The sequence below is a fragment of the Ambystoma mexicanum genome, chromosome 3p, assembly GCF_040938575.1.
Source record: "Ambystoma mexicanum isolate Mex_15411 chromosome 3p, UKY_AmexF1_1, whole genome shotgun sequence".
Lineage (NCBI taxonomy): Eukaryota > Metazoa > Chordata > Amphibia > Caudata > Ambystomatidae > Ambystoma > Ambystoma mexicanum.
Window position 1 is genome coordinate 64677994 of NC_090925.1, and position 15665 is coordinate 64693658.

Sequence of the window (15665 nt, forward strand, 5' to 3'; positions counted from 1 at the left end):
ATATTACCACCCGGCCCAAACTGAGAGTACCAAAACATCACCCCTCACACCAACTGCATGCACCTCAGCTACGTCCAAGCACTCCTCCATCCCCCCACTGCAACTGTCATCATCCAAGCCCCCACCTGGCACCCCATGTCCATCACAATTAAGAGCACAGAACACATTGCATGTGCACTTACCAACACTTGCTCTATCTGTGCCCACGCCACTGACATCCATGACCTCATTTTGTATAATAAGCTTGATGTATTGGCTATAACGGAAACATTCAAGCTGACAGAGAGGGCAAGCAAGGAGGAAGAGTCGTCATCATCTCCAAATCCTACCTCTTCATCAGAGCCTCCCCCTTCCAGACACTGGGCGGGCTCCAAACATCTGCTAGCCACAATCAAGTCCAGCCTCCAGATCACCATTAACATTCTATTACTCTACCGACCAACCCAACCACATGGGCACACCTGACGCAGACGTTACTCTACTCATCACCCTTCTCCTAAAACAAACATTTTACTCTTAGATGACTTCAACCTAGGTTTCAAAGACCTTGCGGACCAGAAGGCAACAGCCCTCACCTCAGCTCTCGACGAGAAGAATTTCTCCCAAGCCGTCCTCACCCCCATCCATGACAAAGGAAGGATCCTTGACTGGATACTCTCCACAAACATGTCTGGACAAGTCTCTTCCATCGACCCTGTACCATGGACCAACCATTCACTGATCTGCTTCACCATGGCCACCGCCCCCTTCGACTCCCACAAAACATGTAACCCCAACGTGTTATGGCTAGACACACCCGTAAATGTACTAAAGAAGTAATGGAACCCGTCATCCTGGCCTCCCTTGAATCATTGCACTCTAACACTAACCCAGAAGTCATCCTCTCTGTCTACAATACTGCGCTCCTCAACGCTCGAGACCAGCTGGGCCCTCCTCAAAACCACAACATGCAAAAAAGGAACTTCCATAGCTGGTGGACAGATGAACTATTCTCCCTCCACAAACAAAAACATGCTCGCTAACATATATGGAGAAAAAAAAACACCCCGTCAGTAAGGCAGCCTTTAACCACTCTGCTAGTGCCTAACAAACAGCCATTCTGCCCACTAAAGCCAGCATTTATAATGTCAGATTTGCTGAAGCAAGCTCCAATACAAGAGAGCTCTTCAAAATCCATCCTGTAAGACCAACCCCCCACTGACAGTTTCCCTAAAAACAAAGCTTGATGCTCTCTCATTCCATCAGCCCTAGCAACCAAAACCCTCAACCTAAGGGACAAAACCACTCTAGAAAATCCAGCCTCCCGCCCTCGCTGTCGGCCTCATTTGAGTCCATCTCTACCACCATACTCACCATCCCACTATTTCACTTTCCCCTGTCTCACCGACAGAGGTGCTCACCACCATCCAATGTCTGAAAGGCTCAAACTGCTCTGGCGACATCTGCCCAGCCTACCTAGGTAAAGAAGGGTGGAGAAGACAGTTATCTTTAAGCAGCTTCCAAAACAGTGGTTTGGAACCCACTGGTGCCCTATCCAACAGAGAGTGGGACACAGAGAGGGCAGAACTATAAAAATGTGCAGATCGATATGTAGATGCCAGAAAAGATTCACCAGAACAGCGCCTGCCTGAATGGGTTCCAAATCCCTTATAATGCACCAGCAAACCCCTACTCCCAGTAGCTTTGTATACAATGGAGGTCACCTCTGTGTTGCTAGTAGCTTCCCCATGAGGACATCTCAGCATGAGAAGTTGAGCCTGATCAGACATATCAAGTCATCAAAAGCCCTGGATGAAGAGGGGCAATCATTTGAAAGAACACACCATAAAGGCATCAACACACTTGAGAAACACCCCTAGACATTCCTCTTCTGTACTCAACCACACCTCATAGGAGCCATGCTGGACCCTAGAATCTGATCCCATCTCACTGTGTACTGGCAACGAATAAGAACAGATAGCTAATCCCGTAGCAGCTTGCCCTGCTCCGCAGCACTGCTTCCGATGCACCCCCACAGCTCTACCATCTTTGTTCATGTACACCGAGAATTACTCATTCTACAAGAGAGCAAATGAGGGTCAATAGATCACCAATGGTCATCTGCCATGTCTGTTTCAGGACTTTGGAACATATTTTTTGTGGCCAATTGTCTTGATAATAATTTATGAGTCAATTGGCTGCTAGTATAAGGCTTCTGGGGCTGGAGCAATGTTCCCAAAGTTTGAATGGGAAAATGAACCTGGTTTCTTTGTTCTGTAGTAGATGAATGTGATTAGTCAAGCACTTACTCAATCCCAGACTTTCCTGGTGCATCTTGAGAAATGGAACATCTTCCTTGGTTAGCATTCCGAAAAAAGGGACAGGCATGACTGTCATTGGTGATAATTCTTTACAAAAATACTGCACAGTACAGAGCAGTTCAACATAGAATGCAAAGTGCATAGATTGGCTTAAATGGGGAAACACCATGATCGACTACCTGGATAGCAGCATGGAAAGGGGATTTGAGGAACCCAATAATGGACAAAGGCCAGGCAAGGAATATTCACCAAGGGTGCTTCATGAAGAATCATTTGAGGGGATGAAGAGAGTTCTGAGGGTCTTCTCTGACTGCATGTGGAGTAGTAAAAGTAGGATTTTAAGAATCTCCTTGGATCTTCTCGGGAGGATAGCTCAGGGGCAACGTGCTCGCCTTGGAAGCAAGACGACACGGAGCACCACAGGTTCGATATCCCGGTCCGCGCTTAGAAACCCCTGGGTATTAAGCGTGTTATAAATAACATTTTTTATGTATTTATTAACATTTATATAGCGTGCAGCAGCCCTTAAGCATCATGGTGGTGTTACAGAGATTATTGCTGGTTACAGGAGAAAAATACTTTGTTACAGAGATTGTTGCTGGTTACAGGAGAAAAGTACTTATTTACATGACAGTGAGGTATGATAAGAAACAATGGTAGAGGGACAAAAACATGCAGAGTAAGGTAGGCGAAGAGGTAGAGGGAGGCGGGGGAGAAGTTAATTTAAGAGTGTTATCTTGAGGGTTTTGAGAAAAGCTGTGAGGGGGTTTTTCAGCTCTGAGTTCGTTCGGCAAGGCATTCCAAAGTTTGGGAGCTAAATCTTGAAAACGGATTCCCCCTGCTTCGGCTCTTTTGATGGGAGGTATGCGCAGTTGGTTGGCGTTGTGACTTCTCCTGGGACGAGAGGAGGTGTCTCTGGTGATAGTTTCAAATAGATAGGGTGTGACAGTTAGGCTGAGGCATTTGTGTGTTAAGGTGAGGGTCTTCTTAAAAGTGATCCTCTCCTTTACCGGGAGCCAGTGGGCAGCCCGTCTAGCCTGCGTGACATGGTCTGTTTTGGGGATACTAAGGGCTGCTCTGAGCACGTTAGTTTGTACTATTTAGAGCCTGTTTAGATTTTTGCCGAAGTGCCTGCAAGGAGAGCATTACAATAATCCAATTTGGCTCCAATAGTGGCTTGGGCGAGGAAGAGGCAGTTTTGGCTGGATAGGAAAGGTTTTATGGCCTTTATTAGTTTGGTGGTAGGGCGGAGGCGGAGGCAATGGCATTGACCTGTCGAGTCATCTCTAAGGTGGAGTCTAGGAAGACTCCAAGGGTCTTTACCGAGGAGGAGACAAGGATGATGCTGTTGTCGATGGTGAAATTGCAGTATTTTTGGTCGAGCGTGGGCAGTATTTCTTTAGGGCCTAGGAGGATGATCACTGTTTTGTCCCCATTTAGGCACAGTCTGTTGGCTACCATCCAAGCTTGGATGGTGGCTTCTATTTGAAGGAAGGCAGCTGCATCTTGGTCATAAAATCCGGTGAGAGGGAGGAGAACCTGCGTATCATCGGCATAGTTAGTGTAAGCTATGCAGAGAGTCGAGTTTGTCGAAGAGTGGCTTTGTAAACAGATTGTATAGTGTGGGCGCAGTGCAGGATCCCTGGGGAACTCCGCAGTGGATGGTGGTAAGGGCTGCGTTAGCCTGGTCAGAGTAAACCTTCATGGCTCGGCCTTCTAGGAAGGATGTTATCCATGCAGAGGCCTGTTTGGAGAAGTGAGCTCCATTGGAGAGATGGGAGGTAATAATCTTGTGATCAACGAGATCAATCGCGGCCGAGAGATCCAGAAGTAGTAGGAGGGCTGGTTTGCCATTGTCCATTATCTCCGTAATTTGTTTTGCCTGATTGCCTTTTACCTAGGATGGCGTTAGATTCCAGCTAGTGCTTATCTAAGATTTTAAGGAGGAATAGGACAGTGGCATGGGACAGTAGTTGTTGGGGCAGAAGTGATCCAGGGAGTTTTTTTCTTTTAGAAACGGGCGGACCAATGCTTCTTATAGGCTAAGTGGTGCAGTTCCTGTGGAGGAAGAGACATTGATGAATGCCGTATTTAATGATGGCAGGTGGCCAAATGTCTCCTTTACACGTGGAAGGTTTAAGATGCTGTAGGAGATCGGAGACTTCCAATTCCGAGACGTCTCTGAAGGAGAAGAGAGGGGTGGAAGGATTGTGAGGAGTGTTTTTAGGCATGGCATTACGGTCGGGCTTGGATTTAGGTAGTGCTTTGCGTTGTGTTTGTATTTTGTCTTGGAGAGGTTTGATTTTGTTAAAGAAGGCTGCCTGTATGCTGGAGCACCAACCGTTGTCTTTAATGATCTCGTCTGGACTGGAGAAGGGAGTGATGAGATCTTTAAAAATGGAGAACATTTCTTTAGATTTAGAGTTGGCATTGGTGATCCGTAGGTTGAGGGATTTGGACTTAGGTTTGAATATAACTTTTTTATCATATCATATCATATCATATTATAGTGAAAGTGCACACCACTGAAAAGAACAGAGGAAGTGTGTTGTGCAAATGGGGACTTGTGAATAGGTCTTTGCAAAAGATGTGTTGTGCAAAGGACACATAGGACATAGAGTAGTTGGATAAGCAGGCTAGATTTCTAGCTTTCAGTGATAGCTTATGTGTTTGCTACTATGGTGAATGTATCTGCAGCTATTCCATAGACATTATGAAATTCAAGGAGCTTTCTCACATTATATAGCTTGAAAGATCTCAGCGGATGCAGAATCATGATATGATGCATGACATGTCAGGAGGAACAATGCATCCTTGCCTCAGTAAAGTTATTGATATGTCACTTTTTGCAGCTCTAGGTTAGTCTTGACTAACACTTGGAGTCTGGTGTGCTCACTTCCTCCAGGCATCATGCTGAGATGCTTGGTTTCCAGGTGAGGGACATGGGGCTGCACAAGAAGGGAGTGGCAATGTTTCTAAGCAGGGTAAGATTTGCAGGGACAGCGTTTGACTGGTTGGTTATCAACATTTGCATTTCTCTCTCCTTTAGTAGATCCTATAATCCCATAGGCTATTAACATCACTTCCTTCATAAATTATGCAACTATGCTCCCCTGGTCAATCTGCTCTCCTTTGCCTCATCTTCTTCAAAGACTAGCCGAGGCCCACCCATACTTCAAATTGCATATGTCTAATGATGGAAGAAATCCTACTATGCAGAATCTCTCCCTTTAACGAAAGAGAATAGGCATTTTGTATGTATTCACATTTTTCACTGCATTCTACTAACCATTAAATGAAACTTGTCACAAAGATTCCTGGGAGCAAGAAGTATTGGTAAGTTCCTTTATTTGATAGAAAGGTTAAAGGAAAATCTCCATCTTGGAGTATAAAACGGGTTTTCCCACAACTAAAACGTGTTAGAAGAGCTTCTCCTCTGTCTGAAAGGACCCTTGCTGTCTGTGAGAAGTTCACACAGTCCTTTCCAGTTATGCCAGCCTCACATACCTCTCTTGCACTTCCAATGTCCTTTCCCATCCTTTCGACACCCCCTTCAGTTCCTTTGTCATTGTAGACTCTCAGGATTTCCGGAACCCTTCGTCACAACTACTAGCTGTTGACATTCTGCGGTCCGATAGACCAGGACTCAATGGTGGGGCATAGTCGCAAAAGCAGATATGTCACTGGGAGTAATCACAATCCCTGTCTGACTACAGGAATGCTCTCCTTTACCTCCTCAGCCCCACCTTCACAACCGTCTCCTCTCTTGCACTCTCTTCCCCTCCTGATGTTATCTCATTCATCTGTGAATGAGATCCCATCAGTGCTGTTACCACCTTCTCCTCTGTACTATCTATGCCACCTGATCTACGACCTCCACCTCCTCGATATTACTGTCACTAACTGCTAGCACCTTCACCTCCTCAGTACCTCATTCCCCTCCACCTGATAATACCACATTATCCAATATCCTTGTTCTTACCACCTCCTCCTGACAACCACAGTTTCCTCTTGATGCTGCCACCTCCTTCGCACACTGGGTATCACCACCTCCTTCTTCACTCTCTCAGCTCTCACCACTTTCTTCTGCTTACCACTGTTTCCACCATTACAACCTAGTCTGTCTGTCCAGCTTCTGCACTCTCCATCTCTTGCCCATCTCTCACCACCACCAAATACCAGCCTCTTGCTCCCCAATACTCGCTGACTGGTGCCTCTGGGCTTCATACTGTTCTCCATTTGGGATTTTCAGACCCTGCACTCCACATCCAAAAATCAGCAAATTTAAATCTGCAAAAACTCCAGTTGAGTTCTAAGGACAATTGGGATCAACACTGCAACGGCACCACTTGCAATCTGCTGGTAAATTCACTGGACTGAGTGGCAGTAAAAGTACACACATTTGATACTAATTCCATAAACAAATGCATAATTACCACCATACTCATAATGAGGCAGAGTATGAACACTATTAATGCAGCATTCATGAAATTGACTCTGGGGGAAAGGAGAGCTTTGCTTTTTAATGTTAAGACTGTGGTTCTGCCAACAAGGAGCTTCAGGCTCTCTGGGATGGGGCTGGAGCTCACTACGCCAGTTCAGAGCAGCCTTACTTAGGGACTGCTGAGGGTCAAGGGTCACAGGACCTTCCTGTCTTACATTACTGGGGAGCTGAAGAGAGCTGTGGTCACCACGACTCACACTTCTGACTGCAATTCACATTTTTGGAGAATCAGTAACTATGCGCGCATTATGTTATAGAGCTGATTTTCATAAAACCTGGACCAGATCATCTGATCTGGTAGATCACATTCAAATGGACTGGTATTGTGGAAGGTTTCCCCTTCATTAGGTGCCCTCAGCCTTCACTCCACAGAACAAGTACATTTAGTTAACACATAGAGCATTTCACACCACCCCTGTTTCTCCAAAATGGCAGTTCCCATTTGCCTCTAGTGAGGTGCTTATGATTCCCAAAGTGTGGTGCATTTTCTGAAAACATTTCTATTTGGGGCTACCTGTAAGGTTTTTGAATCATCCCGTCATGCAACTCCAGGACTAAAATGTGTACTCCGCCTCATGTGATTTACTATGGTCCTGCCCCAACTCTTTGCGGGTGAGCCGTTTTTCCAAACAGAGTTTATCCTCTGCAGGTGCCTCCCTCTGGAACAGCCTCCCTGCCTCTCCGTCTTGAGATAGAACACCTTAAGTTCCAGAAACTCCTCAAGACCTTTCTCTTGTCTTCCTCTCTCTCTCCCTCTCCCCTATTAACCTCCTTTCTTTTCTCTCCTGCCTACCTCCACCTTCTCTTCCCTAACTCTGTTCAGTTTTTTGCAGACTGGTCGCCTGGTTCACCTCCAGAGCCTAACACATCCCAGGCCACCCCTTCCAGTCTCTGTACTTGCCTCCGGGCCGCTTCACATTGTTCAGCACTGCCGCATTTCAGCATACCTTCCATGAGAGGGGTAACCTCCCTGTACTTAACCCAGAGCCCTGTTGGAGTGGGCCTTTTTGTTTCCCCCCAGCCCCGCATTTCCGTCGGTACACCTGCATGACGTGATTTTACTGAGGCCTAGTACGTTTGTTTGTCCTGTTCCCTCCTTTGCCTCCTCTACTTAGCTTGATTGCTCCTGAAACACTTCATGAAAGATGTTCACAGAAATTCCTTGGGATATTCCTTTTTATATGACACCCACACTTGAGGCCGAATACATTTTTTTCAAATAGCCTACAACTCACCTTTGCGTTAAAAGATACATATTATAATACATGCAATTGGCAACATAGAGAAGAAAGATCATTGTACAATGAAATTAATTATAGGGTAGGTTTTCATTCTAAAACGTCTTACATTTTCTTCTTTGCAAAGCACCTTTGAATTCTTTGTTTTTAAGAGTGTAAATTATGGGGTTACACATCGGGAGCACCCCGCTGTAGAATAAGGAGAATATTTTGCTCTGACTCACTGAGTATGTAGAGGCTGTTCTTAAGTAGACAAACATGAGTACTCCGTAGAATAGGACCAGTACTGTGAGGTGAGAGGCACATGTGGAAAACGCCTTACTTCTCTGAGTTGTTGTCTGAATTTTGAGGATGGAAGAGATTATTTGGACGTAGGATGCGAGGACCAGGAGACATGAACACATTACCACTATTACACCGAGAGTAATAGTGATTATTTCAATGGAGGTGGTGCTGGTGCAGGAGAGCTTCAGCAAGGCTGTGAAGTCACAGAAGAAGTGATTGATTTCATTAGACTTACAGAATGAGAATTTTGACAATAGGATGACATTAAATATAGGTACTAAGAGGCCACTGATCCAGGCTGCCGTGGCTAACTGGAGACACACAGACTTGTTCATTGTCATTACATAGCGAAAGGGATTGCAGATAGCAATTTAGCGATCAAAGGACATGATGGTCAGTAGGAAGAATTCTGTAGCAATCATTCCCATGAAAAAGAACACCTCCACCAGGCACTCCTGAAGAGTGATCCGCGGGTTCAGGGTATAGAAGCTGGTCAGCATTTTTGGAAACATAATCGAAGTGTAACAGATGTCAACAGTTGACAGGTTGGTGAGGAAGAAGTACATGGGCGTGTGCAGATGTGAATCAGAGTAAATCACAGACATGACCAGAAGGTTACCTGAAATGGTAAGCAGGTATATAATCAGAGCTGAAACAAGGAGGGGAACACGGAGCTGAGGAATGTCAGAGAACCCTACCAGGATAAATTCTGTCCAAGATGTGAGGTTGTCGTCTCCCATCTGCCAAGAGAAACTTCTGCTTTTCTACAGCAATTACCTAAATAGAAAGAGAAAGACAATTCTTGTTCAGAAAAAACCTTTGCATGAATATATAGCAGTTGAATAAAAGTATCATCTTTTGCTGCCCTCTCTTACAATGACATCATCTGCCAACCCCTAGTACTCATGGAGCCCGAGGTGGCCAGCCTGAAACCAATAACTGAAGAACAGGCTGTTTTTCCAGCAAAGAGGCAAATGCCTGAAAAAAGATCATGAAAGAGGCTTCAGTGTTCCCTTGCTACACATCAGATTGTGTAACAGTGGAAGAGCGATCCATGGTGACCCATGTGTCAAAGACGGAGGAAGGAGACACTTGGCATTGAGCACCCCAAGACTTGAAGATAGTGTGTGAGGACTATCCATCAGCTTGTCTGAAAAGGTCCAGTTTGGGTTTCATGTGGAATGGCATAAAGATTGGCACTGGTGGAGACAAGACTGCCAGGATACCCAATGTAGGGTCCTGGGAGATGTGAGTCTGAGATAGTATGTTCCTCTAGGTTTCATTATATCTTGCAGGGTCAAGGCACAAGAACGAGTAAAATCTTGGGGTTTGACTGTATTTGCAGATCAGGTTCCTAGCATGCCTTGAGTGAAATGATTCTGAACATATCAAAGGTTTTGCAAAATATCTAATATTGGGAGAGTAATGATTGTTTGGAAATTTCTTTGAAACAATTGTTGACAACATTGGTGCCCAGAGGATACATATGTGAAATGACTAAGCCAGAGATGACCCAGGAGACATTCTGCTGATGATAAGTCATGCACTGGGAGACAGATGTCTCATTTCTTACCTTTTGACTCTGCTTTACCAAATCTCTTCAGAGATTCTCTTGGAATCCTTGCTTTTCAGTCCCTGAAGGAGAGCCTTTACAGCAATGTGAGATTAGGCCTTTGTCGCCTGTCTCCTTTCACACGGAACCTGAGAGATTACAGTTATCATGGGAGGTGTCGCTGCACTGAACAGCATTGCATTGATATTCATGACTCTACCTAATGGAAGAGCTACAACACCATTCAAGGGTCAAGTTATGCAAATCTTGACCTTGTGGAAAAACAATAGAGCAAATGCATTTCCCATCATGTTGTTGCTTAGGCTTTATGGAATTGTGCACACAGGTTTTCCCCAATCTAAATTATCTCAAACAAAGTGTTCACTTGCTCACACATTATTCAGACTGTTTATTGTACTATACATGCAATAGGCACATTTCTTTTAATGTAACACAGCAAACATAGTACACAAACAGTCTTTACATGTGTGCCCTAGTGCAAATGCTTTTAGATGTTCAGAGATTATGTAACAGCAAATTTAGCATTAAAAGCATTTGCTTGATTTTTTAAACCAGGGGGAATGTTAGACTTACTAAACATTCAATTCAATGTCTTTATTTTGGTGGAAACCCCATACAGGTTTTGCAAACACAAACAAACAATTTCTTAATCTAAAACCACATACTATAACTATCAAGACAAATGTCATAGAATCCTTGGCAACAGATCCAATATGAACCATACTTCAAACAGTAGAAACACACTACCAATAGAAAGCACACTGTGAATTAGTCCGTCCCCAAGCACCGTTCTGACCCTTATAAGGGTTACTCTATCATGTAATTCTAAGGGCCCGTTGAAGCATCAATATTTGGTACATAAGGAGTGCATTTCCTCCAGCCTCCCCTGCTCAACCATACCACAGCAGGATAATTCTTCTAAGATCTCAATAGCCCTCCTTCCTTGTGGCCACACTCTGTGTAAATAAGAACCCAGAGAGAATGTAACTTTCACCCCAGAACACATAAGTAGAAAAGTAAGGGTAGGTCTGTAGCGTCTGAGTGCCCTATCCCTATGGGTGCCCATCAGCCCGGTCTTCATAAGTGCTGCATAAATGGGGCAGAACAGGGAACCAGGCTCTCTATAGCCCCACATGGGCACTGGGGACTTCCTCCCCCTTTCCTTCTGCAGGTACATGCTGCTAGGGGCAAGATGCCGAACCTCGCTCTAGTAAGCATGATCACAAAGGAGAAGCACCCAGGCAGTAACTGACGAATTGAACAAATACCCACACAATGAAAGGGCAGTAGGGAAATAGGGGTGAATTCTTTGACAGGAGATAAAGCGAGAGAGATAAACAGGCAAGACACTGTGGACATGATCAAAGGTGTCAGAAGGTGAGACAGGAAACATGAACCAGGAAATAAGGGGAAAGAGAAAAACGAGGAGAACAAGAAAAGGAGGAACACGATGGAGAAAAAGATAAAGAAATAATATAGCAAGGGGCAATGGTTGATGATTAAAGAGGATCAGAAGAACTGGAGATGGGGTAACAAGAATTCAGGTAGATAAAGAGGGGGGAGAATTCTTGAGCATATATAATTTTTCATTATAACGAGTATGAACATTTGAACAACTGGATAGCGTGAACTTGAAAAAGAATAGGAAGGTGAATCATACAGAAGGTACATTGTAGCTTGCTGGAAAAGAACCTAGAGCAGACGGTATCTGAGCACCACGATAGTCAAATCAAAAATGCTTTTCCTGTTCTACAAACCAGATCCACCAAGAAGGGGAGATCTGCTTGATAGCTGGCAGTGTTAATCCCGCACATTCTTCCACTCTCATTCTGAATGTTGAGCAAACTCAGAATTTCCGTGCAAAGCCAGCCTGTAAATCTAAATGCTGCACTCATGCTGAGCCGGTGGCAATCGATAATAGCAGAGTTACTGCTACTATGTGTTAATACTACGTGAAGATGTGCAACAAAATGACTTCTCTGCTGGAATATAGGGGTGAGTAGTTACTACACCACCTATTCAGCCCCCACACGTCTACAAACCAACATTGATTCAAATCATAAAGATTAAGCAGACACAGCTAAGAGATATCCCTCCTTTGCCTTTTATGCTGATGTGGGCCGAGGGAAGGCCATGCTCTCAAGTGAATGTTCAATCATGCTTCTATAATCATGGGTGTGTGGGGAGCAGGAAAAGAGTTGTTTTTCCTGGCTGTTTTTCCGATATTCACTACTATATTATGGCTACAGATAGCAGAGTGTTTAACTATAGAATTTTTTTTTTTAAAATAAAAGATATATTTACAGCTACAGTGATGCCGGGCATGAACAATCATTGGCCATGGCCAACGACACACTAACCAGGTCCAGCCCCTTCATGCCATGTAGCCTAATAAATGAGCTACAGTTACAAGACCACTTAGAGCAACATGGCCTGAGGGGGCTGGCCACTTTCTAGCTTGGAAATTAAGAAGGGTCGGTCCTGGTTACTGTATGGATGGGAGACAGTCCACAGTCCCGGATGTTTTGTGTTTTCTTAGTTTGAAATATCCCATAACACACTGAAAACACAGAAAACACACAGCATCCATATTATTTTTCTTAAACCGTGCTACTTCAGTCTGTGAATTACTAAGAGACCAATTTGTTTGTCTTTTGCTGAACTGCATTCTGGTATTTGTAGTCTCCCAGTCAAGATGGGGGGAATAATGTCATAATTGTACTCTTTTTGCCTAACATAGTTCTATAAGGATTTATATATAGTTCAAAGAGCAGCCGCGGTACCGGAGCCTCAGCGGTGATACATTGTTTAAATGTTTGCAGCGCGCGAGGCTCCCAGCTGAGAAAACAGGGCAGCGGTGAGGGGCAACGAGGGGCCGTGGAGAAGCGTGCAGGCCCGCCTGCACACTGAGAAAGACAAGTGGAGCCCGGTCAGCCTCTGTGACACTGACAGTAAATACAGTACATTAATAAACCTTGCGGCCTGAGACGCCCCCCCACCTCCCCACCCCCCACGGCCTGAAATGAGGCACACTTGGAGAGCCTCGGTACAATACTAACCGCACTGGGCCTGGAATGAGAACTGCCTGGCAGTGCCCGAAGCTGGCAGTCATATTAGGGCCTGGGGGCTGGCATGGAGGTGGCCTGGTAAATCTGTCAACCGCGAGCATTTCCACATCCAAGCTAAGTCTGGCGACCCCACGATAAAATACACCCCCCCCACTCTATGGGGGAGATGCGGGTATAATGGCCAGCGGATGAGCTACACATGGTCACATGTGATGAGCCGGTGGACCTGCTCGAGCCCGCTGCCAGTGTGACACAGAGCCTAGTCCAGCTGGCCCACAGTACAGGCACGCACTGCCAAGATTGGAGTGAAGCTGCATTGTAACGTGGGAGGGCACAGTCCACAATTGCCAGGGGCTAACAATTGGCTCTTGGACGCCCCTTGCGCGGCCCGCCAGGGACCAGGTGCCAACAGCAGATTCATCCCTTCGGGGCTGGAGAGAGGGAAGGCTTGCCCATAATCCTTTGGCACGGCCCCATTTCCAGCAAACCACCAAGAACGAAAAGTAAGCAGCCACGCTGGAAGAGTACACCAGAACATCGCCAGGCCCGGAAGGAGCCAGGAGTAAAGATAAAACCCCCGCTGGGAACACAGCCCCAATGGGCACCAATCAGGAGGTCCTTGCGGCGATCTCAGATCTGAAAATACCCTGGGAGACCAAACTGGGTCTAGCTATGACTGAATTGAAAGTAGCACTGGAGCTGAAAGTCGGGGCAGTGCAGGAGGAAGTGAATCTACTCCGACAAGATGTCAGGTCGCTGGCAGAACGCGCAGATAACCTGGAAAAAGAGGTGGGCCCAAACACAGCGAACTGTACAATGCATAAAGCAGACCTGCACGCCCTAGTGCAACGCGTGCGTAACCTAGAATGCAGAGCGGAGGAGGCGGAGGGACGTGCCTGATGGAATAACATCTGCATTTTTGGCTTGCCGGGGGGGGCCGAGGGACCTAACCCTACAGAGTTCATTGATTCTATGCTGCTACAGCAGGTAACCAGAGGGGTTTTGTGCCAGGGGTTCGCGGTGGAGAGGGCATACAGGGCTCTAATGAGGAGGCCGCCGCCAGGCAATCCCCCTAGGCCGGTGATCGCCAAGATCCTAAACTATCGGGATCGAGAAAGAATCCTTGAACACTTCCGGAAGAGTGGAACATTACAAAGAGGAACAGCAAATATAACCGCATACCCAGATTACACCTTGTTGGTGCAACGTAGCCGCATGAACTTTGGGGCCATGAAAAGAAGATTGCGTGAAGCAGGCTACAAGCATATGCTGCTTTACACGGCAAAGCTGAAGGTGTTCCATAAAAACAGTGTAAAGTATAAGTGACCTGGAAAGAGACTGCGCCTGATTCTTGAAAAATATTTTTATTTCTCAGAAAAAATTGCTCTTAAAGTTGATGACACGTGTTTCGGTCCTCCAAGGACCTTTTTCAAATCAGGGCTATTGATTAGTCTTAAGATCATATAGTCATAAAAAAGACAAAAAATGGAAACATAAACAAATAGTCACATTGGTAGACATGTGAATATATCCAAAAATAAAGTAATGATGTAGATATTAAGATTAAATATGCATTGAAAGAAAACATTTTTTTGATAAAATAAGTTAAACACAAAAGTACATGGATGTTAGAAATAAAAAAACAGACAATAAATGGATGGGGAATAGGGGTAGGAGAAAGCAGGGTTGAGATTCGGAGAAAGATAGATGCAAAATCTTAGTTAGTTTTGATACATGATGCATTTACAAATCAAAAAATTGTTTTTCATGTCTCAGAATATATGTAGAAGCATGTTACCTTGTAGTCATGTAAGATGCCCCCGTCACAAAATGTGAAAAATTAGCTTCCATATGTCAAAGGGGTAAATCCCTGTAGGTAAAAAATCTTATCATGAACAAACTCTTATCTTACCCTAATATGAAACTCAAGTAGTGAATGATGCTCTTAGTATTCGGTTTCCAAATAGCACGTATTCTTAAATATCAAAGTTTGTTAAGTGAAAGCTACACGTAAAAAAGTTGTTCGCACTCCTAATAACTCATGGTGCACTTTCGCGTGTGAAATTATACATGGATAAGCGTATTACACGTACGAATACTCGTAAAGCACTTTCGCGTGAAAAGATACACGCATAAATGGAGGTGATGGTCTGATCCGTATACGACACGCACATAAGCGTGCGAAAAATATGTGATCATTACAGTGACGGGATCCTAATACATTAAAGCAACCGGTAAGTAATAAGCGCTCATACGCATGCACAGACTAGTAGATGACAATAAATGGTTGTATCTTAGCTAAACGCGTGAATGTGTAAACGCGTGAAATCGTAATGGTGGATTGACACGTATTCTATACTGGAGGCACACAATCGGGTGCACGATATTACATGTTAAAGCGTTAAAGTAAGTCTATACAGGTAGGAAACGCACATTCGCGTGCGCGAGAAATGCATGAATCTTCGCGTGAAATCGTAGTGGTGGATTGACACGTATTCTATACTGAAGGCGCACAATCGCGTGTGCGAAATTACATATTAAAGCGTTCAAGTGAGTCTATGAAAGTAACAAACGTGCGTTCGCGTGTGCGAAAATCGCATGAAACTTCGGATACGTGAAAAGTCAGATGCTCTCTTACCTGCTGTTCAGAATAAGCGCGTACGATCGCAGAGTTGCTACAAGTCTCGAGGGGGCGCC